Consider the following 23309-nt stretch of genomic DNA (forward strand, 5'->3'; position numbering starts at 1 on the left):
ATTTGCTGGAAATGGCAGGGGATGGGTAGCCGTCCCCTATGGCCCAGCCAACAAAAAGGTAAATTAAAAAAAAGCACAAAAAATGAAGGAATGATGATGTGCAGCAGTAGAATGGAAGCCTTGGCATTGCAGCAGGCTTTGTGCACCACTGTGATTCAGGGCCCTTTTTGTACTGCAATCCATGCACCCACAAATGCATCGGAAAATATATTGGGCATCAAGTTTTCACAGTTCATGAGATCAATTTGATGAGTTTATGCAAAAAATTGTTTGAAATTTGTAATAAATATACATGATCTATGGTTAAGATGAGAGACAAATAATATGATTCCAAAAATCAAATTAACAATTTTGACATTAATCAGATCAAATTTATTTTAAAATCATGTGGAAGACTGGTGCTCTGTTTAACTTTCAGTCTACTAAACTTCCATGGAGTATGCCACAGTAGTAGCTGGATCTATTTAAACTTGCAGGCTATTGTGCATATATATTTTTTACATTCAAAATTTCGTTTGCTATTCAAAATTCTGAAATCTGAGACACAATATAATAGTATGTTGATTGAATACAACTTTAAAATTTCCTTTGGAGGCTGAACTAACTGATCATGTCAACTAAATATAGATCCGTAACCTAAGACCAAAGTATGTTTATGTTTAAGACTCTTAAGTTTTTAGTTGCCATGCCCTTTCTAGAATGGAGATTTAAGATTCTTTGGGTAAGAACAAAGAATTGGGAGTTGAACACAGGACCATTGTAATTGTAAAGGTCTGGGAGTTGAACATAGGACCATTTTTAAGTTCTCTTAGTGGTAATTTTTGTTCCTCTTAAATCTTAAAAGAGTGGTTAAAGTTATATGTGCACTAGTTCCTCCTAGCACTAGAGAAACTAGAAACTTGTGAGAAAAGGTGAATGATAAATGTATGGAGCAATCTTGGAGGTCCATCTAGTCACGGCCAGTGAATTGGCTTGCCTTGTGCTAAAGTGTGCTTGCCAATGTTGAACTCTTGTAGCCATTCAATTTAGTAAATCTTGTCTATTCAACTCTGACCAATGAAGCTTACTCTACACTAAACATTTTCTCATGGGCTTTCATGAGGTTTCTCACCTGATGGACATCAATGGGAACAATTATGTCAAGTTTCTTCACGTACCACATTGTATTCAATGCATATGCAGCAATGTGTAGATGGCTATATAGCTTCTCCCATCTTTTTCGATGGTCATTTGAATATACTCATGCTAGAACTATAGGGTGATGTCTCTTTCACAATTAGTGGTCTTCATTTGGCCAAGCATACTAGCAATGCAGAGTTAAATCTCCTTGAATCTAGGATTGTCAAAATCCCCAAATATAATGTCATTAAAAAGAATGGATACAAAAGATATGATGTATCTCACTTCTGGCCAAAAAATATCACTAAGCACAATCTCCTTCACCCTCTTCCCTTGCTCTATCTTGAACTCCTCCCATCTATTCTCATCTTTTTTTATGATCATAAGTTGCAAGGGCTCTTGCAACTCAAGCATCCTTTGTAGTAGAATACAGTGTTAAGCAATTGAGTTTCAAATGGTTTGAGGACTTCCCCTTGGAAAAGAATCAAAATAATGGCAATGAGGTGTGATAGTTGCAAATGAACCATACACCTCCTTTGCTTCTACAACTTTTTTGACCCACTTTATGTTTTCAATTTCTTTGAGTGTGTTTTTCATAGCATGTACATGACAAGGGATCTGGTAGACGTGCTTGTAGGTTGATTGAAGTAATTTACATGCTTGACACAGGAGCATCTAGGTAACCTATGTTTAAGGGCTGCCAATTCATGCTTCTGCAAATGTAAGGGACTGCAGTTCCAATTCAGGAAATCAGTCCTTCCCTCTTGCCTTTGTGTGATGCCTTCATGCATCTTGGTTACTTCTCCTTCTATGAGTGGATGATTATCCATAAGTGTTGTCTTGGAACCGTAAAATTTTTGCAAAATTTAATGTCTCCTGAAATGAAAGATTTGAAAGTCTTACAAATAAGCCACTCTCTAAGACTCTGTGCACATGTCATCACCACAACACTTGCACAAAGTTATTGAAGTTTCCCTTGCGGACATCAGGCTTTTCAAATTTGTGAATATTGGTTCGAGAAGAATGGTTTATTTGATCATCTTACGAGGTTATTATTGTTACAAGTTCATTTATGAAAGACATGAATAACAAGAAAGATAGGAGGACTCAACGTTAAAATTCTCACAAGGATTTTAATTTTTCACTGTATGTGGGGTAAATGTGGCTCCCATAAGGGTAGAGCCCAACATACAAAAGGGGCAGACAGGTGTCACAAAAGTACTCAAAAGGACTCATGAGTAGCATAGCATGTGAAAGCAAATATTGGTTTCGGGTATAAAGTTATATTATTTAAGACAATGTGATTTAAGCAATAATCCATTTAAATCATATATATATATATATATATATATATATATATATATATATATATGTACACACAAAATGATTACATACTATGAGATATTATTCGAGTGAAATCAATATTTAAATCAAGCTTAGGTGATTTAAATTATTTATTTACCAAGGTCACAAAATTAATATGATTAAAGTGATTATGCCCAGTAAATGCTATTGGGTGGGCCCGCCCATTTAAATCATATATATATATATATATATATATATGTACACACAAAATGATTACATACTATGAGATATTATTCGAGTGAAATAAATATTTAAATCAAGCTTAGGTGATTTAAATTATTTATTTACCAAGGTCACAAAATTAATATGATTAAAGTGATTATGCCCACTAAATGCTATTGGGTGGGCCCGATGAGAGTGAATCTTTCCCCAAATCAGCGGATAAAGGTGAGGATTTTAAGTTAATTTAATCATTGCAATAAGATATCAGTGTAACAATAGGGTTCAGAAGGAGTCTTAATGATACACAAGGTCTTGCCGAAAAGGGAATCCATCCTAAAAATGTGTTCTATAACACACCAAAGTATTGATTTCAGTGTGACACTACATATCCAGCAGGGAGCTGAGAAGACCATGATTAGAGAATTTGCACAAGATGTGTTGAACATATTTTAAATCTTTCGAGTTGATGTTGTTGGTGAGCGTGGTCTCATGGAATGCCATGATCGCTGGAGATTTAAAAAACATTTGAATTCTTTCCTATCTGTGGATTGAAATCAATATGAATTTAATGAAAAGGCTTTTACGACTGAAAGGTACTAAACCAGACTTTGCACCCTTCCAGTATCCTCTCGGCCTATGACAAAACATGGATTAGGACATGGCATAAAAAAATAGCAAAAGAACGACGAGTTCGCCATATCGTGGAGATCACCAGGCAAACCCTAATTTGGGACAAGTTGTGAACATTCGTTGAAGCACACAACACATGACTCTTTACTAATGCTGCATCTGCAGATGTTATGTATGATTTTAGTGCAATGAAAATCACATGAATTGCCATAATTGCCGATATGCACAAAATAGATTTGTTGGAATTACAAGCAAATACAATGTGTAGGCGCTAAGCCATATCCCACAACCTTGTTGTCATATTCTCGGTCTGTGCTGAAAGGAGTATGGGTGTTCATTAAAACATAGGGTGATTTGATCAGCATGAATATGGCCAAAATCTACAACCTTTAACCGAGCACACCAAATCAATATGTTAGGTTTTAATGTTGCAATCGACAGGTGTATAGACCGTGGTCTGTGGCCTGTATCAACATTCTCACTGCCTGTATGGAGGCGCTAAAGCATCAGTTAATAAATGAGGGCTGTGAATACACTAATTACATGAGTAACTTGCATTGCATCATGTACATAGACATGATTTTGCACACTATCAAGCAAATAATGTGGTAGACATTTATATGTAAAATGAGTTCGGTGGGAAAATTTTGAAGCATTCGAATGAGTTCATTGATGGATGTACATGCAAGATGTACAATCACAAACTGTTTGATAGCATGCTTGAAGGTCATCTGGACAAAATAGAACAATGGTCGATATGCACAAAATAAAGGGTGAAAGTATACTGTTCTGCAAGCCTGAAGAAGTTAAACGGATTACAAATATCCTGAATGAGGCTTTCCTCCACCATAGTCTTGCCTTTCCGATGACAAGAATGGAATGAAACGAGCCATTTTAGAAGTTGTGGCTGGCGGGATTGTCCAAACAGCAAATGACATAAACCGCTATGTTAGGTATACATAACTGAACTTGACATAGCCATTTGAAAATGTGGTAAAGTCAGCACAGGAATCACTTCATTGGTTATGTCATGCACAATTTCTGGAATGGGATCAACAATCTCGAGTGTATTCTACAACACCATTGGGGCGTGCATCATTTGGGAGTTCATTGAGTCTAGAGGAGTCATTGACTGTCCTCGAAGATCTTGCTAGAGAAAGAGAAGGGAAGTCGGCAATAGGGTTAGGATTATGGAGCCATTTTTAATGCGCATGGCACATGGGGTTCCAATTTTGCAACATAACAAATCATCTAGAAATGGAAAAAGCCCTTGTAATAAGAATTCTTGATTACTTGCAAATAGGAAAAACAGCTCTACTGCACCTTGAATAGAGCAAACATTGCGTGTATGTTGCCGATTTTATGTAGCACTCATGTTGGCACAATTGGTGCAAGAAGTACCACTCAATGTTGTTTGTGAAGATTTCAAAATTCCAGGAGGCATGATCCAGGGGTTGCAAGAAAGTGCTGGCAGATTTGCATCTACGATCATTTCTTTTTGTGAGAGGCTTGGTTGGCATGATCCAGAAGGTTTGGTTTCAAAATTTCAGAATCGTGTCTCTTTTGGTGTAAAAGCTGAGATCAATCCTCTACACCAGCATACTCCCAGTCGTGCTAGAATGGGAACTTTGAACAATTAAATCTTCCAAAGCAAAGCGTGTGAACCATGGTAAAAACAATATGCTCCAACAAAAATACGAGAGTTTTACTTTGAAAACCTAAGAAAAGCTATCGGCCAGACATATACGATCGGCCCAACTCTTAGAATGTCTCACTGTCTTTATACGTCTCCTCGATAAGAAGTGTCTTCATAATTAAAATAATAAATAGAAATATATATATACACTCTACAAGCTCTTTTTCAGTAATTGATCCAGTGTTTCAGTTCAATTGTGTTAAAGAAGATCTTATGTTTCAGATATCAATTCTCTTGTGATTTTCATTTCCAGTAAGTGAATGTTGTCTTAAATTCTCTTATGAAAAAATTACTGATTGTCATAATAATCTGATAAAACAAGATCATTTGTGACGACCTTATCCTTGTGATTTTGCTGATTGGTCTTTTCAAGGGAAAGTTAAACTCAATCAGACTTATTGTTGTGGGAAACGGTAGTTCAATTTGTTGATTTTTGGTAAGCTCGATTAACCATGGGCAATGACACAACGTTGCCCTCCCAACCATAGACGATAAACTCTATCGTTACCCCTGAGCACATCTCTTCTCAATATGTATATCTGCTATATGATTGAGTGTATATATATATATATGAATGGAGATTCGATCTCGTTTAAATGCACCGCTTATGCCTTTTCTCCAAGAGTCGGCCCTCTCCTAAGCAATACGTCTCAATACAAAGAGGTGGCGGACATCCAAGTCGGCCTCAATCAATTACTATTAAAGCAAGATGCTAATCGGCATGCATTAAGACCTTAATTATGCTTAACACAAATGAATATAAATAGGACCTATAATTGTCTAAGGCCAATAGGCCAATTAGACAATTATATTAGCTATGTCAAGCATAGAAGGAATCCGACCATAGCTACAAGCATAAATACTCCCTCTTATCTAGGGAGGAATCCTTCTCGATATCTGAGTCACATAGTGACATCCACCATGGCTACTCCCAGAGGGTGGGTCCATCATGGCTACTCCCATGTATGGAAAGGTAAGTAAATACAAGTGCTTCATCACGGAGTCACTCAACGTGATGTTGTCACCTCAATATGACGTTCACCATGGCTACTCCTAGAGGGTGAATAAGCACAAATGCCAAGTCATGGAGTCTCTCACATGACATCCACCATACCTACTCGCAGAGGGTGGAACAAGGGCTGGAACCTCAAACTTCTCTCACAAAGAAGAATGCACAACAAGGGCTGAAACCTCAAACTTTTCTCAGAGAGAAGAATGCACTACAAGGGCTGATACCTCAAACTTCTCTCACAGAGAAGAATGCACAACAAGGGCTGAAACCTCAATCTTCTCTCATAGAGAAGAATGCACAACAAGGGCTGAAACCTCAAACTTCTCTCATAGAGAAGAATGCATAACAAGGGTTGATACCTCAAACTTCCCTCACAAAGAAGAATGCATAACAAGGGCTTGCACCTCAAACTTCTCTCACAGAGAAGAATGCATTAAACAAGGGATTGAACCTCGAACTTCTCCCTCACAAAGAAGAACTCATTAACAAATCTTCATGATGGCGTGGCTCCCTCTAAAGCTGAAATGTTAAGCTCCCTCTGAAGCTGAAATTTCATACTCCCTCTCAACCTTCTGACCTCTTCGTCCAAGGTTGCTTCTGACGATATGTCAGACTCCCTCTAAATGCTGATTCTTCCTTTGCGAAGAAAAGCAAGCAATCTTTCTTCCTTGAATGCAATCTTTGATTCGTCCTGGAAGCATTTAGAGAGAGATAATGATAGTCAGAGGAAATGTCAATACAAGATTCACTATTCAATAAAGTAGCATGAATTAGTGTGAAAATTCATGAACATTATTCAAACATAAAGAGTACTTATCTTTTATAATTTTGCTCAGCAATGGAATTTCCATTCACTTGGATTGATCACACCAAAGCACCTAGTGATGATCTAATGGTTGGGTGGCCTTTGGCCCTCACCATCACTCATCATCTGTCCACAATATCTGTTCCGTGCATAGCTTAAGCATCATCTGAAGAACTACCTTTAATACCGTCCACAGCAAAGTGATGGATTAACCACATAAATGTGACAGAAATCCACCCATTCAACAGTGCCTGAAAAGAAGACGAACATGACCTCTAACCAAACTTTCGCCCAAAGCCAAAACCAATCGATTCAAAATAGCCGAATGAGAAACACCACCATAGGTGATGATGAAAGAAATCGATCACCCAAAACTGCAAGCTGCAAAATATAATGAGTATTGGGCAAAATGTTGATCTAAGGAAAATTCCTTGGGTAGATCAAATAAACGAAACCACCATCAAGAACAGATTGATCAAGCCAAAATAATGTGAGCACCTACGAACCAAGGCAAATGGAGAGCAGACCACACAATGACATATGCCGACTAAGCAAGTTCTAAACTGTAGAACAAGAGGTAATCGACACAAGCAATGATGATGTTGTCCGCAACAATACATACATTTGTCACTGCAAACTCTCAACAATAAGCCAATATGAATCGACTTGATCTGACTAAGGAGAATGCAGGCCGATAATAAGCATTGACCAAACTGAAAAAACACTTGATCTGTCACAATAGCAACGAAACCCGATTTGATGCAAAACGACACCAATGAAATGGCGTTGCTAATTGCCAAGAAACACCTCTATAAAATGCAGGTCTAATGGAAACTCCAAGAATCAATGCCAAGAAGGAAAAAGTCCCCCCCTCTTGACCGGATCAGCCGCCACAAGGATGATGAGTCACACAGATCAATCACACGGGATATGCGCCAACACATCTCTACAAAATATATCTCGTTGGATCCATAGAGATCTGCAAATCGTGATCTTGCCAACCATGATCACCCGGCCAAAGGAAAGTACTCCACAAGTGATTAACACAAGTCCAAACGTTGATCGGGCCAATCAAAATACCAATGAAGGAACCAAGCAAGTCCTTTGACTGAGATGTCAATGATCAAATAAGACTTTGAATAGCTCAAAAATGAGCCTGCGAAATAGCTGGGTTAACCAAAATACGGGCCACACAAAGTAGGGCCGCCAAATGCAAAAGCACATTGACACAACCACAAGTGCGCAACCTGCAACATCAGCATCGGCCTGGATCGTGTACTTGCACTCGCCCAGAGTGTTCCACAGTTGATTGTGCGGTCATGCGAGGCAAACACAATCATGTCCGAGTTGTCGATGGGTGTCGCAATGGTCGTCACCTAGTTTGAGTGCCCCTCCATTGTGCTGCGCAATACTAGAGCTTCCGTCATGATTCCTCGCTTGACCAAAAATTCTTCTTTCTACTCTAGTTTTGGTTTTTCCCTTGCCTCTCCTCTGAGAGGTGTAATGAACTCCCTCAAAAACACAAGATCTACCTTCAAATGATTAGGCTCTATAGAAGGAACCTGGCTCTGATACCATGTTGATTTTTGGTAAGCTCGATTAACCACGGGCAATGACACAGCGTTGCCCTCCCAACCATAGACAATAAACTCTATCGTCACCCTCGAGCACATCTCTTCTCAATATGTATATCTGCTATATGATTGAGTGTATATATATATATGAATTGAGATTCGATCTCCTTTAAATGCACCGCTTATGCCTTTTCTCCAAGAGTCGGCCCTCTCCCAAGCAACACGTCTCAATTCAAAGAGGTGGCAGACATCCAAGTCGGCCTCAATCGATTACTATTAAAGCAAGATGCTAATCGGCATGCATTAAGACCTTAATTATGCTTAACACAAATGAATATAAATCGGACCTATAATTGTCTAAGGCCAATAGGCCAATTAGACAATTATATTAGCTATGTCTGCCATAGAAGGAATCCGACCATAGCTACAAACATAAACACAATTAGTATTGAGAATTGGATGTGTTGACAAATCCATCTAAGGGGCGGGTTTAAAAATTGTTTCACAGGATCCATCTAAGGGGTGGGTGTAAAAATTGTCTCACACGGGTTATACGCGAGAATCTAGAAAGAAGTGACTCTGAAGCCCAAGAGATAAGAAGGCACTGATCAGTTATCAAATTACATTCAATCTTATTCGAAACATTTACATTTTTCAGTTTCAGTTTGGAGATACAAGTAGGAGATAGGAGTAGGGTTAGAAGTTAAATTAATCTATTTTAGAAGTTCATGCCATTCTGAGATAGAGATAGAAGATAGGCTAAAGGAAGACTAAATTTGCTTAATTGGAAGGTGCACCCACTTAGGTTTAGTAGAGTTTGAAGAGTAGGGAATAACAATCACATTGATTTATTCTGTCAGTGGGCCATAATTGAATGTTGAACCTGAACACAAGGCTTGGCATACCTTTAGGGTTTGGCTTCCTGCAATTTGGAGCTCCAACATGTTGGTTCAAGAGTTGTCTCCAATTGTAAAACCAATGTATCACCTGTCATAACTTTTGTCCCACAGTTGCAAGTTATACCCTCGTCCTCTTTTCTAAAAACTTCATATCAGAGCCCCACAAATTCTTCATATATGTATCTACTCTTCATATAGAGTTGTTGCTCCCTGAATGTGGCTGATTGAATTCCTAATTTGGATGATGAAGAATGTCTCAAGCTCAACTCCAAGCTAAGCTTATCAATTTCATCTTTTTTCCTTCTTAATGCATCTAAACATATCTCATTAAGGTGGAGGCGCTGATCTCTATCTGGAAGTAGGTGTATGTAATTTAATTCTATCACAACCAAAGCTTCTTTGAGTACTTGTAAGGGTGCAAGAGATAGTTCTCCTTCAAGGCTATAGTCACCATCTTGAGTCTTCCAACAACAATCCATCATCTTATGAGTGTCATCAATGTGAGCTAGGGCAGCAATAACCATGTCTTTGTTTACTCTCAATTGTCGTTCCAAGCGATGTGACTCGTGAAGTCTAACGTCACCAAACAAATACATTTGACTTGTCTCCATAATCATGCCATTCAGAAACAAATCCCTTCATAACCAGTCTTCCACAAACTCACATTTTGAAGCTAGGCCATCATGTTCAATTAAAGGATTATCACCACAACAGTGAGAAGAATCATTTACCTCATGCTCTTCTTCAACTACTGATGCAAAATCAGACAGTGAGCAATCTGAATATTCATCTTTAACTTCATACTTATCAGTCCATTCTTGAGTGTCCACAATGCGAGGCTTTTGTGATTGCCAAATTCTGCTGGTCACTCTCAGAAAATTAGAATCATGTTCATACCTCTTCAAAATGTCTTTGCTGTCCTTTATTGCATATACTTTGAAGGTAGGTTGCTTCCCCATAATTGCCGGTCTATGAGGTGTGTCCAGCTGAAAGTCACATATTCTCCTAGCTGCCTTAGTTGTCATTAAACCAATCCATACCTGCGCCTCCTTAGCTATGTGTTTTTTTTTTCCTCCAACCAATTCCATGGTGAATTATCCATGACAAATCAAACATTATCAACTTGAAGAACCTTCTTGTTGGGCAATCTCCTAGTCTCAACAATCAGCTCTCTAAGACAACATACCTCATATGATCTTGACACATATTTCTCTAATGTAATCGGGGGTATGAAGCAAGGAAAATAAATCTCACTACATGACCAAATTTTTGTATTGCTTTCATATGTATGAACATCGTCATTATTCAAATCACAATTTGATTCTTTACCAATAAGATGTAGAGTTGGCTCACACAACGGAACATTAGTAGGATTCATACCTCTACATAGCTGATCAGTCAATGTTGGTTTGGCCAACTTTGGGAAAGCATTTTCTTCAACCTTCTAGTCGCCATGAAGACTTGTGTACTCTCCACTTGTAGGTGAAATAATCGATTCTTGCTTGATCATATCCTCATATGGCTGATTGTTGACTTTCCCTTGATCATCTGTAAGCTGCAGATCATAAACAATTGACTCTTTTTTTGTCCTTTCTTCAATGCTAGCTACTGAGTTTTCTTCTGGCTTCTGCTGTTTATTCTTCTCATTCATGTTAGTCTCTCTATTCAACTTGTCTTTAAGACAATACCCTTTCCTCCTATGCCTTCCTTTTGTTTTTAGTTCGCAATATTTGGTTAAGGTCATGTTATCCTGCATTGCCATTATCCTGCATTGCCACACTCAAAGCATTGTATTCAACATGAAGCTGGTCCATCTCATTAGCCTAATCAGGTTGTCCTTCACCCTTGTCATATGCAGGCTTATCAATACTCTGTTTCCAATTTAGTCCTCTCAACAATTGGGCCACTTCCTTCAATGTTTCAGACATGGTGATGTGTAGCTCTTCTGATCTCTTGAAGAAGGCTTTAGCAGCATCTTCCTCTCTATCACCCATGCTGATACTCTTCTTCTTCTTTCTTTTGTTCATCTATCAATTCCCACAGGCTGGCAGGACTTAAGCTCTGATACCACTATACTACCCTTGGTTTATTTGTAACAGAATTTTATTTCCTTCCAGGACTAACATACATTCATATACCACTGTACTACCCTTGGTTTATTTGTAACAGAATTTTATTTCCTTCCAGGACTAACATACATTCATACTTAATACAATGGAAAAACAATTGAATTTCAGACTTAATGTAGATCAAGCACCGAGTACTTAGGAACACCAATATCCTTGATTGTATTACAAGTTTCCAGATTCAGACAAACTTACATTAGAATAACAATACAGTTCTTGTAGTGTGTTGATAGAGGAGTACAAGTGATTCAATGGTGTTGGAAGTCACCAATCTTGTTATCACACCCCTTTCCAGCTATCCCATGATATATATAAGCTCTCGACTAGGCTCTTTGAAACTATGATTTCTTCCAGACACAAAATTGATGCACCAGCTTAAGTATCTACACCTGCACAGTTCCTCCTTACGTGGAATCATATAATCTCAATATCCATACGAGATATCCCGCTCTTCATCGCACCTGGAGTCAACCAAGACGAAAGTCATGTTCCACAATATCCCCGTTGCTCGGTACCTTTGTACGAGGCGTCAAGGGGAATTAATGGAGTTGGGCCCAAAAGAAGTAGACTTTCAAAAGAACTTAGATCGATACAGATACTACGCCTAATTATGCCAGCCACTTGATATTCATGACATGAGACTCTCCATAGCTGGTGAACTATCTTTGAAGTCGTGTATTATATTCATTGTTATCCGAACTCCTTATGTTGCGTTTTGTTTTAAAGAATTGTTCATGGAAATATTATTTCCTATTCTGCCATTAATGACATAACCCTTAGTTGAATCGGCTTCTTTGTCTGCCAGCATTAGCCAATTTAAGACTCCACCATTTGCCTTAATATTGGTCCCATAACTTATAACATCAATGGCCAATTTAATTATCTTCTTTTATCGATGAAGCACCCATGTAGCTTATTCACATGTCAGATACAAACAACAACACACCGAATAAGCCAAGCCCCAAATATAAAATTATATTCCTTTTGAATCGATTCCTTTGCAATATTAAGCTTCTGGCAAATATTACCCCAGCCACAATGTTTGCAAATATCAATATTAATACCCCACACGGTAAAATAATATTCATAATATAAAACCTTATTTTCTGACAAAAAATAGACGCATACAGCTTTCTTTTTTAAGCAACCCTAAATCTTACAAATTTGTCTCCAAGGGAGACTTCACAAATTTGGCACATATGTAGACTCCGTCATGAATCTACCCTTAGGAAGAACTAGGGTCTCTTCTAGCTCTTCTCAAACTCCTAAAGGTTTTCGTCTCCAGAAAGAATAAACCGTTTATCAAATCCAAGCATGCCTTGCTACAACCCAAGACCTCCTTATAAAGCTATCCAGGAAACATCTAGAAGATCAAGCTGACTGGAGAACTTTATTAAATAAAGTGACGTTATAATAATATTTTATTATTTTATTGTTATTTAATTAAATATATTAATATTAAATCATCGTATGAATATTTTATTTTTTATTTTGATAACTTAATAAAAATCAATTTAATTAAATGTCACCTTAAAAATTGGGGACATTACATAGCTGCTCCTCCATTTATTGATCATGGATTGAGTCCTTTATGTTAAGTGATAGTGTCCTTTCTTGGGCATCTATTTTTAGTAAAGGTGTGGGTATTCATCACCTATCAATATTGGTTGGCAATTACTTTCATGTTCCTATTCTTGGCTGGTGGCAGTTGGCCTATTCTAGATGGATCTTTGCTATAAAATGAAACATATTTATGTGAATCAAAACAAGTAATAGGAAGTCATGGGAGTAAGAAGCTAGGAATCATTTCCCTATTGGTCATCAGTGGACTCTGAATGTCCAAGATGAAGGCATTGGAAACATTTCTAATTTGATTTAAGTGCTTTATGGTTGGACTGCATGCAAGGAAATTGTCATTTGAAAATTTGAGCTCTAATTTCTGAATTATGGTTATTCCTTGTTGCAAGTTGTAGCTTGAAATCGGCCATTATTTCCTAGTGATTGACACTTCAATTCCACCTTTTGTAGTAGTGGTGTTATGTAGAGAAATTAGTATTGATTGGTTTTCACTAGGCACTCGATCCTTGCCTACATCAAGTGGTTTTAGAGCTAGTTAGCTCATTGGGTTGCTGAGTTATTTGAAGGAGTTATTCTTGGAAAGGTCTAAATTTTTAATTGTGTGTGCGAGAATTCGATGGCTGTAGAAAGCTAAAGTTGAAGACATGGCTCATAGAGGCCTACCAAGAGGTTAGAAAAATGTTATATAATAAAAATGCTAGGAGCAATCCTAACTAGATTGGAAGTAGTAGAGGAAGCACATAGAAGAGGTGTGCATGTTGAAGATATGAGTGAATATGAAAAAGAAGCAATAGCAGGCCAGTAGGCCAGGAAGAGAAAATGGAAGATTGCATGAATGAGCCATTATTGATAGTTATGCCACACATAGGAAATAGATTGTGGACAGATATTTCATGCTAGAATGGGAGCTTGAATCTTGAAGAACTCTTTCATCAGATTTAGAAACGGAAAATCATTTTGATTTTGAGTTAATAGAAGACTCAAAGAAGGTAAAATTTGCCATTACTAAGTTGAAAGCTCTTGCATCCTTGTGGTGGGATCATATGTAGATGGATAGATAGAGGAGAGGGAAGGAGAAGATTCAATCTTGGGATTGAATGATTGCAAAATTGAAGGCGAAGTTCTGACCAACAAATTATCAACTAAATCTATTAAAGCAATTACAAAATTTGAAGCAACAGGAGATGAAAGCCAAGACTTACATAGAAAACTTTAGTCCTCAATAGTCCTACCATTCAATCCTCAATACTTGACCCCCAAACATTTCCAAAAGGAGAAATGCGGGTAAAATATCGAGGATGCATCCCCAAGGTATACCACTCAAAACCCTAGCTAACTTGCAGAAATTCACACAACTACAAGGAGCTTAAGAATTTGCAGAGCAAGAATGGATGAATGGAAATGGGTTAATAAGGAGCTGTTAGTTTAAAAATAAGGGAAAGGGATTAAATGCAGCTTCAAGAGGATAAGTGTGCAAGAAGCATTTTTGTGTTCTTGTGCTTTTTGGAGAGGAGATGGTTTGGACTTGTTAAGTACCATGCCCTTTTCTTTTAGTTTCTTTGATGTTTGGTGTCAAAAGTGCATGTAGCATACACTTTTGATATCTTGGTCGAAAGATGGCTAAGGGTGGTGAGTGTGTGAGATGCACCAAGAAACATCTAGCATGTGCTGTAGGTAATTTTGTCAGCAGATGGCAAAGGGTGGATGAACATGTAAGATGCAGCAAATGTGCCTTGTACACCTTTTTTGCTGCCTTTTCTTTTGAGTGAGATGCAAGGTGGGAAAACGAATGTGGGATGCATGCTTTGGGCGCTTTTAGGGAAAAAGGCAAGGTGTGGGTCAAGCATACCCCATTAAAACCTTTTCAAAGCAGCATGTGGCAAGAAAGGGCATGCACCTAAAGGGCTGGTGTGGGTATTTGTAGAATATATAAAATATATCCTTTCATACTTTACTGTATACTTTTTAATAGATCACACTTTTTACAAAAAGTTCATCTCTTAAACACACTTCGGAAAGATAAGAGACCTTTACAATGATGATTCATGAATGATGAGACAATTTGATGATAACAATGCAAGTTCCCTCAGGAGAGTTAGCATCTTTGAAAAGAGTAAATTTTGAAGATAAAACAGTGTCTAGTAGGGGTGTGATAGAATGTGAACTTCATCAGTGGTAGGCATCGCAAATCATTGGATCCCAGTACAGCTTCTTTCTTCCCTTGTGGAAAAGTCATACTTTAAATCCTGACATTGTCTCTTTTGCAATTGGAATTGAATATGAGCTTCTTGTGATCATTTTAAGAATGAGTATGAGTTTAACAAATAAAATGAGTGCCAAGGAAATGAATGGAGAAGAATAATTCACGCATGTTGAACATTAAAGCCACTACTAAGACCATCTTTTAAATTAGAATAAGAAAATCATCAGTCAATGTTTTTCTAAATTAACAACTGGCCTAAAATTTGAAATCTGGGCTTGTTGGGGACAACAATTTGTGTTTCCGGATTTCAAATCCAAAATCTAGGAATATTGTCACATAAGTATGCCTTATGACCGTAGCAGTTTGAGATACTGAGCAAATATAAGGAGGAGCCACTCAATTTGTTGCCTTTATTAACTACCCTTTGCTTGTACAGTGTACACTCATCTTTGTATTGGATTCAAGGTACAATTGCCTATGAAGTATTTAAGTATATTTGTGGATCCCATCCATACTTCAAACCTGTCTTTGCATGTTCTCAAAATATAAGCCACTCATGCATTCCCTTCTTCAGGGTGGAATGCAATGTAACATGAACCAACTTTATATGTTGAGTGCTGCTACTTGTAAGTGAATGCTAAAGAAAGCTCATTCCTCCTCTTACCAGAATACTTTGATGTTCTGAAGACACTGCATTCGGCAACCCCAAAGTCTATGAGACATCACTTTTGGAAGTTGGATGCCTGATTTGTCATCCATAGAATACATCTTCAATTTCTACTTTTAACTTTTAGAAGATACACTTCTTGATGCCATGAAGTGGACCATCTGATAAAAGATAGATTACTTTGTATTTGGATGGAAACAAATAAGTCAAGTTTTCTTTCACTGTCAAATGGTGTTCCACTATTGCGAAGTAGTTTCTGTTTCTATAACTGAAATTGGGGATTGTTTCCCACTATAGAAGAGGAGGAAACGATGAGCACCATTTAGTTAAGGACTTAAGTATTTTTTTTGTGCACATTGTCTGCAGTAAACCTTCAGTTTATTTGAAACTTGGTATATAATTAGCAGTCACTTCTCTGGCCAACTAGAAAAATAACTTTAATTTGGGAATTAGAAGATTTCCAAAAGGCCTTTCCATTATTAAAAGGAATTCAACCATGTAACAAAAAAGATTGGGGTTTATTATACTGGAGTTGCAGATATTTGACATAATGACGCCTCTGTTATCTTGCATTCGAAAGTTGTACCTTCTAATCTTGCTACGTTCATATCAATACTGGACACATATCTGGTCAACTAGAAATCTTTCATTTATGAATTTGAATATTCCTTGTAATATCTTCCCATTATTAAAAATTCCATCACCAATGTAATGAAAAAATCAAGTCACTATGAATAGAGTGGCAGATTTCTTACAGAAGTCCTTTGTTCTCTTACAGTTATGAGTTTCACTTTCTCGCCTTGCTTGGCTGATATCGATACCTTAAGGGAATGTATAATGAAATCTATATCAATATAAGTACAAAGAAATAGACAATAAAGCATAGACGAATGCCGTGCCATATAATTGTATAAAGGAGATCCTATTGTAAATTTAGTGGGGATTGTTTAGAGATTTGGTGATGAAATATCTTATATGATTATAAGAGTATGTTTCTTGTGACACCCATGGTGTTCATCCATCCAGCTAATTATTCATCTCATTCTGCATGATGTTCAATTCCCTTTCTTATAGAAGGCAGGCTTAAACAGCAAAAATATTGGCTAAGACCTAATGTCGAAAAGGCATAGTAACAATTAACACCTATCAAAAAAAAATAAAAAAAATAACAATTAACGATTAACAATTAGGAGAGCATCAGATAGTTTGCAAGAATTTATTAAGCAAGGTGATTAGATTTTTTTGTGTTTTGATGGCAGGCTACTAGCAGTAACTAATTGAATCATCAAAAACCTTGTTATAGCTGAGCATGCGTAGTTTCTATTATAGACATGGAATCATGACTAATGATAAAATGCAAATATCGCTATTCTAGGACAAATTTCTTTATTGTGCAAGCTATGATTCTAACAATTTCCTGCTTATACTTTTTTGAAGGACCATCTTCACTGATGCATTCAAAAATATGTACAACCTGCCTGAAACATGGACCGGCCTTCCACCTATGCCATTAGATGGAGACTCCTGGTCAGTTCTGCACAGTTGGGCAATGCCAAATTCATCGTTTATGGAATTGGTTATGTTTGCTAGGTACTAATGCTACACCCATGATATCTAGTCATGTCATTCAGAGACATATTGTAGTTTATAAACTTGGCCCTCAGTTTCTAGTTGTTTTGGATCACATTACATAATATTTGTGGATTCCATAGATGCACAACACTATGAAGAGCATCGGAAGAATGGTAGATGCTGCCTGAGTGTGTCAAAGATGGAGGTAATTTTGATCACAGAAGCTCCATTTTGCCTATAATTGCCAGCTTATATATATTTTCTTTCTCAGTATGTGGCAATTTTAAGGTCCTTAAATAAAGTATAAACTTCCATGAAATCCTAAGATTTAAAAAGATTACATTTTACCCATTTCAAATGGAGTATTTTGTGACAGTTTTGTCTTGTTCCCAGAATCAGCATTGCTATTGCAGGCTTCTGGAGTTGCTTGTAAATGTGTGGGCATATCACAGTGCAAGAAAGATGGTTTATGTGAATCCAGAAACAGGTTTAATGCAAGAGCAACACAGGCTAGAGAACCGGAAAGGTCAAATGTGGGTAAAATGGTTCAATATTAGTAGACTGAAGGCCATGGACGAGGACCTGGCTGAAGTAGCAGATTATGAACAACCTGAAAAAAGATGGCTATGGCCCCATACTGCAGAAATATTTTGGCAAGGAATATATGAAAGAGAACGTCAGCAACAGTACCGTTTAAAGATGTTAAAAAGGAGGAGGAGCAAGCAAAAAATAGATTGAATGCGCAGTAAATACAGGCAGAAGGCCCTTGGTAAATACAGGAAACCACCCCGTCCAGAAGTTGGGAATAGACAAATGGAGGATCACCCTGCTTAGAAATACAAAACATTGACATCTTTCTAGCAAGTAAATTTGCAGATTAGACCCTCTTCTTGGCAGTTTACAGGCAACTGCACATCTTCCAAACCAAGTGGCAAAGGCATGATATCTTCCTAGAACAGTTGTCTGTTATATTTTGGTTTCCACCTTGATGTCTTCTTTTCTCTATACAAGGCATCCATATTTATACCTCTGAGGTTTGCACTTTGTTGTTACAGATTTTGAAGCCTTTGCTACAATTCTTTTGCCCTGGGAACCTGCTATCTGTGGCCTTTCAGAGAGATTAATTCTATATATAACGCAGAGAGCAACTTGCATCAGCAATTACAGAAATCATATTTTATTGACCATATGAAATTCTTGTATTCAGTCCCTGAAATGAGGGTAATTCAAAAGAATATCATCAATAACCAGAAATTGTTGTATATGCTGAAATTTGTGTATTGTAAAATTAATTGTTAGAATATAATCTCTACTGTCAATCTTTGATACTAAAGTTATCAGGTGTTCCCTGAGAGAAAATATTGTTCTCAAGTGAAGAATGATTAGAGCTACATCCAGATTTCTGCAATTTTCTTCTGTTGCTTCTCACGTACCAGGGTAACCAATGCCCAATTAACCAAGAATCATGGCATCAAGTGTAACATGTTAACTTTTCGGTTTTGAATTCACTGTTAATGAAATCCCAAACTCTATGTCATGCAACTGGAAGCCTCTTTGCAATCGGACCACATTCACGTATTCATTGGAAGAAATTAATTTCAGTATCAGCATTTTTAAGGACCCTTAAAGAAATTAATTTTCATTGCTTTTCACTTTTAAGGTCTGTAGCCTCTGCTATGAAGATTGTAATTTTCATTGACAGGTCAGAGATTCATGGGAAATACAACTCAAAGGATCAAGAATAGAATGCCAGGCAAATAGCAGTAACCAAGGGCTAATAAGAGTTTAATTGCTTCAAGTTTTTTAAGGCTATGTGCATGCCATCTTCAAATAAGTCTCCAACCTCATGTTGATCTAGCTCCTTGTCTATTTCTATCTTAAAGCTGGTGAGGTTTGAAGCCATTAGCATCCATAATCATATATGGTCTGAAGATCTCATTAGTATCATTTGTTGGTCTAGTTGTTTGGGTGACACATGCTCTTTAGTGGCGATAGATCTCATACTGTGATTGTCAGGGTATAGCACTGGAGAATTTTTATATCTGAAAGAGTGATTTCTTTATAGTGATGTAATTTGAATATGTTATGCACGATGGAAAGCTCTTTAGTGGCGATAGATCTCATACTGTGATTGACAGGATATAGCACTGGAGAATTTTTATATCTGAAAGTGTGATTTCTTTTGTTAGTGATGTAGTGTCAGTAGTAATCCTTCTGACCAACTAAGACCAAATATGTGAATGGCCTATTGGCCTTACATATTTGGTAATTTGATCATTTAGATTTAATCATACTTCTTGTCTTAGCCGATTTCTGATATATATCTATTAATATTAATTAGAGTTGGTATTGATAAACAAGTTATTATTAATCTAATGAATATTGCTAAGCAAGCAAATATAATAGATGATCGCTTGTCTTAACTAATCATAGTTTTAATGAATGAGCGATATTGTCTTAACCCGTTACCCTTATGGAAGGGTATGGTATGAGAAGACTCTCATCATTAATATGAAGAGCAATAGAAATCATAATCGAAGAGATTATAATATATTGTGCAAAATCAAATCTTTGCAAAGATCGAATAAAATAGAACAAAGAATCGAATTGCAGACCATGGCAATAAGATTGGAGATGGACATCAGCAAATCTTATATTGCATCTGATTGAACGTACAACTCAGATTATCAGATAACACACAACAGACGACTACTGTAGTTGACAAATCAAAACCAGATAGCATACTGGTTATCTGCAAATTGGATGTAGTATAAACATCTGATCATATACAAATACATTCAGATCGGGGTCCATATATATAACTGTTCGATAGATGAATACTTGGTGAGTTTGATATACATCAAGAGAGATGCAGACTCCAACCTTGTACTTCATGAAAGGTCAAAGCATGGGGAGATCAAGTACCACTATGTTAGAGACATGGTGGAAAGGTATGCTATTCACTAATGCATTTTGCTTTTCAAAAGATGTTTTAAAGTGTAAACTCTTGTGATTGCATTTCTCTTTGAGAGAGACTTAAGGAGAAAGCCCTTATCTACACCCTCTGATATGGTTCATGGTGGATGTCATGTGTGTGACTCCATGACAATTTTGGTTCAGTGCTTGATGAGCCCCTGTGAACATTATTGTGAGGTGACGATCTCTCAATAGTGAACACTTGTACATTTGATCATTATCGTAAGGTGACGATCTTACGATATTGATTGATCATACCATTATAATGGATATCATGGGACGTGATATCTATGGATATGCCATAATGGTGGATATCATGAGACGTGATATCCATGGATAAGCAATAATGGTGGATATTACATAAAGAGATATTCATGGTGGATTTCATGTGACGTGAAATCTATGGACGTGCCATGTAGTAATATCTTTGTATATATCATTATGGTGGATATCAGTGAAGTGATATCTATGGATATGCCATAATGGTAGATATCATGTGAGGTGATATCTATGGATAAGCCATAATGGTGGATATTACATGAGGAGATCTCTATGGTGGATATCACATGAGGTGATATTCGTGGATAAGCCATAATGGTTGATATCACGTGAGGTGATATCTATGGATAGGCCATAATGGTTGATATCACATGAGGTGATATCTATGGATAAGTCATGATGGTTGACATCACAATGAGGTGATGTAACTTGTAAAGATTAAGAAGGATTCCTCCCTAGCTAAGAGGGAGTGTTAGTGATGTAGCGCCAGTAGTAATCCTTCTAACCGACTAAGACCAAATATGTGAATGGCCTATTGGCCTTACATATTTGGTAATTCAATCATTTAGATTTAATCATACTTCTTGCCTTAGCCGATTTTTGATATATATCTATTAATATTAATTAGAGTCGGTATTGATAAACAAGTTATTATTAATCTAATGAATATTGTTAAGCAAACAAATATAATAGATGATCGCTTGTTTTAACTAATCGTAGTTTTAATGAATGAGCGATATTGTCTTAACTCGTTACACTTATGGAAGGGTACGATATGAGAAACTCTCATCATTAATATAAAGAGCAATATAAATCATAATCGAAGAGAATATAATATATCGTGCAAAATAAAATCTTTGCAAAGATCGAATAAAATAGAACAAAGAAACGAATTGCAGACCGTGGCAAGAAGATTGGAGATAGACATCAACAAATCTTATATTGCATCCGATTGAATGTACAACTTAGATTATCAGATAACACATAACGGATGACTATTGTAGTTGACAAATCAAAACCAGATAGCATATTGTTACTACTTACTAAGATTGCCATTAGTCTTATGTTCAAAGTTATTCTATATACTCTAGTCGGTTATCTCTACCGAAATATTCAGTCGTTATACACAATCCAGTCGGTTATAGAAGAAAGTAGTCACAGAGCCCAGTATGCACCGAGCTGTCTACCGAGTATCATTCCATGTCTATCGAGCAGCAAAGATGACACACTGAGTTGATATGCACCGAGTGAAACGTGTTACCAGATTCATTGAACCTGGACATACATATGGAAACGTGTTACAAGATCAAGGAACATAGAACCGTTATCACATTGGAAATTGCACTTAAAGATTGTGTATGATTTTGAGGTCATCTAACCAATGAAATATTTTGCATGGTTATTCATTCGATAAAACATGTTTGTAAGATCGAAACAATGAATGGTTCACCGACATAAGAGATCTATTTATACAACATGGATTAAGATCACACATATACATGTAGCATGACAGAAAGGAAGATATAGAAATATATGAAGCAAGACATGTGAAAGCACTAAGTGTTATGATTGTTACAGAGACACAAAGGTCACCGAGAAGGATTTCAGAGAACAGTCAAAGAACAGAGCAAATAGAAGGGTTTACCGAGTTACTTTATGGGTTACCGAGGTATGCTATAAGCAAGATAATCTTATTTTGAGCACATAGAATCTGCTATAACATTCCAGATGTAAAGTTGCAGATATTTGTAATGATTTTATTGTAATATTTTGAAGTTGTAAGAGAAACCTTTAACAGGGTAAAAGACTCTAATCAAGTCTATAAATTGTAAAGCCTCTAACCAGGTGCAACATTTAGATTAAGTGTTGTAAAATTCTTTAGCAAGGTAGATCTAACAAATCTTGATACTCCTAACAGGGTAAGCTATCAGAAATAGCTAAACATGTAGTTCTAACCGAGCAACCTTTATTATTGCAGTAGTGAAGTTGTGGGTGCCATCCCCACCACAGTTTTTCTCTCTAACCAAGAGTTTTTGCGTAACCAAAATATATGTGTTATGAAGTGAATCATGTATGATTGTTATTTATTTGTTTTAGCATTATATTATGTTACTGCACTATTCAGTTTATGCATAACAGTAAAGTTATTGTTGAAGAAAAGATTTGAAGTACTGATTCATCCCTCCCCTCTCAGTACATTAGCTTTCCATATTGGGCCTAACACATATTACGGTTATCTGCAGATTGGATGTAGTATAAACATATGATCATATACATATACATTTAGATCGGGGTCCATATATATAACTGTTTGATTCTCTCCTTATTTGGTGTTGAATGAACATACGCAGTTCATCAGGTGAAGGTTATCTACAACAGATTAATATTCACTTGGAGCATATCGAATTCATTACGGGTGTCTATATTCGTTTGAGGTAGATTGCAGATAGTGAAAGGCAAATTGAATATATACTCACAATTCGAATTGTTCAACTAATTTGATTGATATCATCCATTGATATTAGATTAAGATTAAAAGACCAATAAAATTAAAATTACCTGCCTATTATAAATTTGATCAAAACTTAACATCTTTATGGTGATATACTTTGAATGTTTATGCATGATAACTAATTGGTCACCTCC

At 36.8% G+C, this 23309-nt stretch overlaps 1 protein-coding gene across 1 annotated transcript in view; it reads left to right on the forward strand.

Moving 5' to 3' along the window:
* Positions 1-18345, forward strand: part of LOC131031533 (uncharacterized) — a 70291-nt gene extending 51946 nt beyond the window's left edge. Inside the window, exons 8-10 of the mRNA XM_059213131.1 lie at positions 17274-17426; positions 17549-17613; positions 17802-18345. The gene's annotated coding sequence lies outside the window, so the exon portion shown is untranslated. The remainder of the gene's footprint in view (positions 1-17273; positions 17427-17548; positions 17614-17801) is intronic.
* Positions 18346-23309: the final 4964 nt, after the last annotated feature.

The sequence above is a fragment of the Cryptomeria japonica genome, chromosome 10, assembly GCF_030272615.1.
Source record: "Cryptomeria japonica chromosome 10, Sugi_1.0, whole genome shotgun sequence".
Taxonomy (NCBI): Eukaryota; Viridiplantae; Streptophyta; class Pinopsida; order Cupressales; family Cupressaceae; genus Cryptomeria; species Cryptomeria japonica.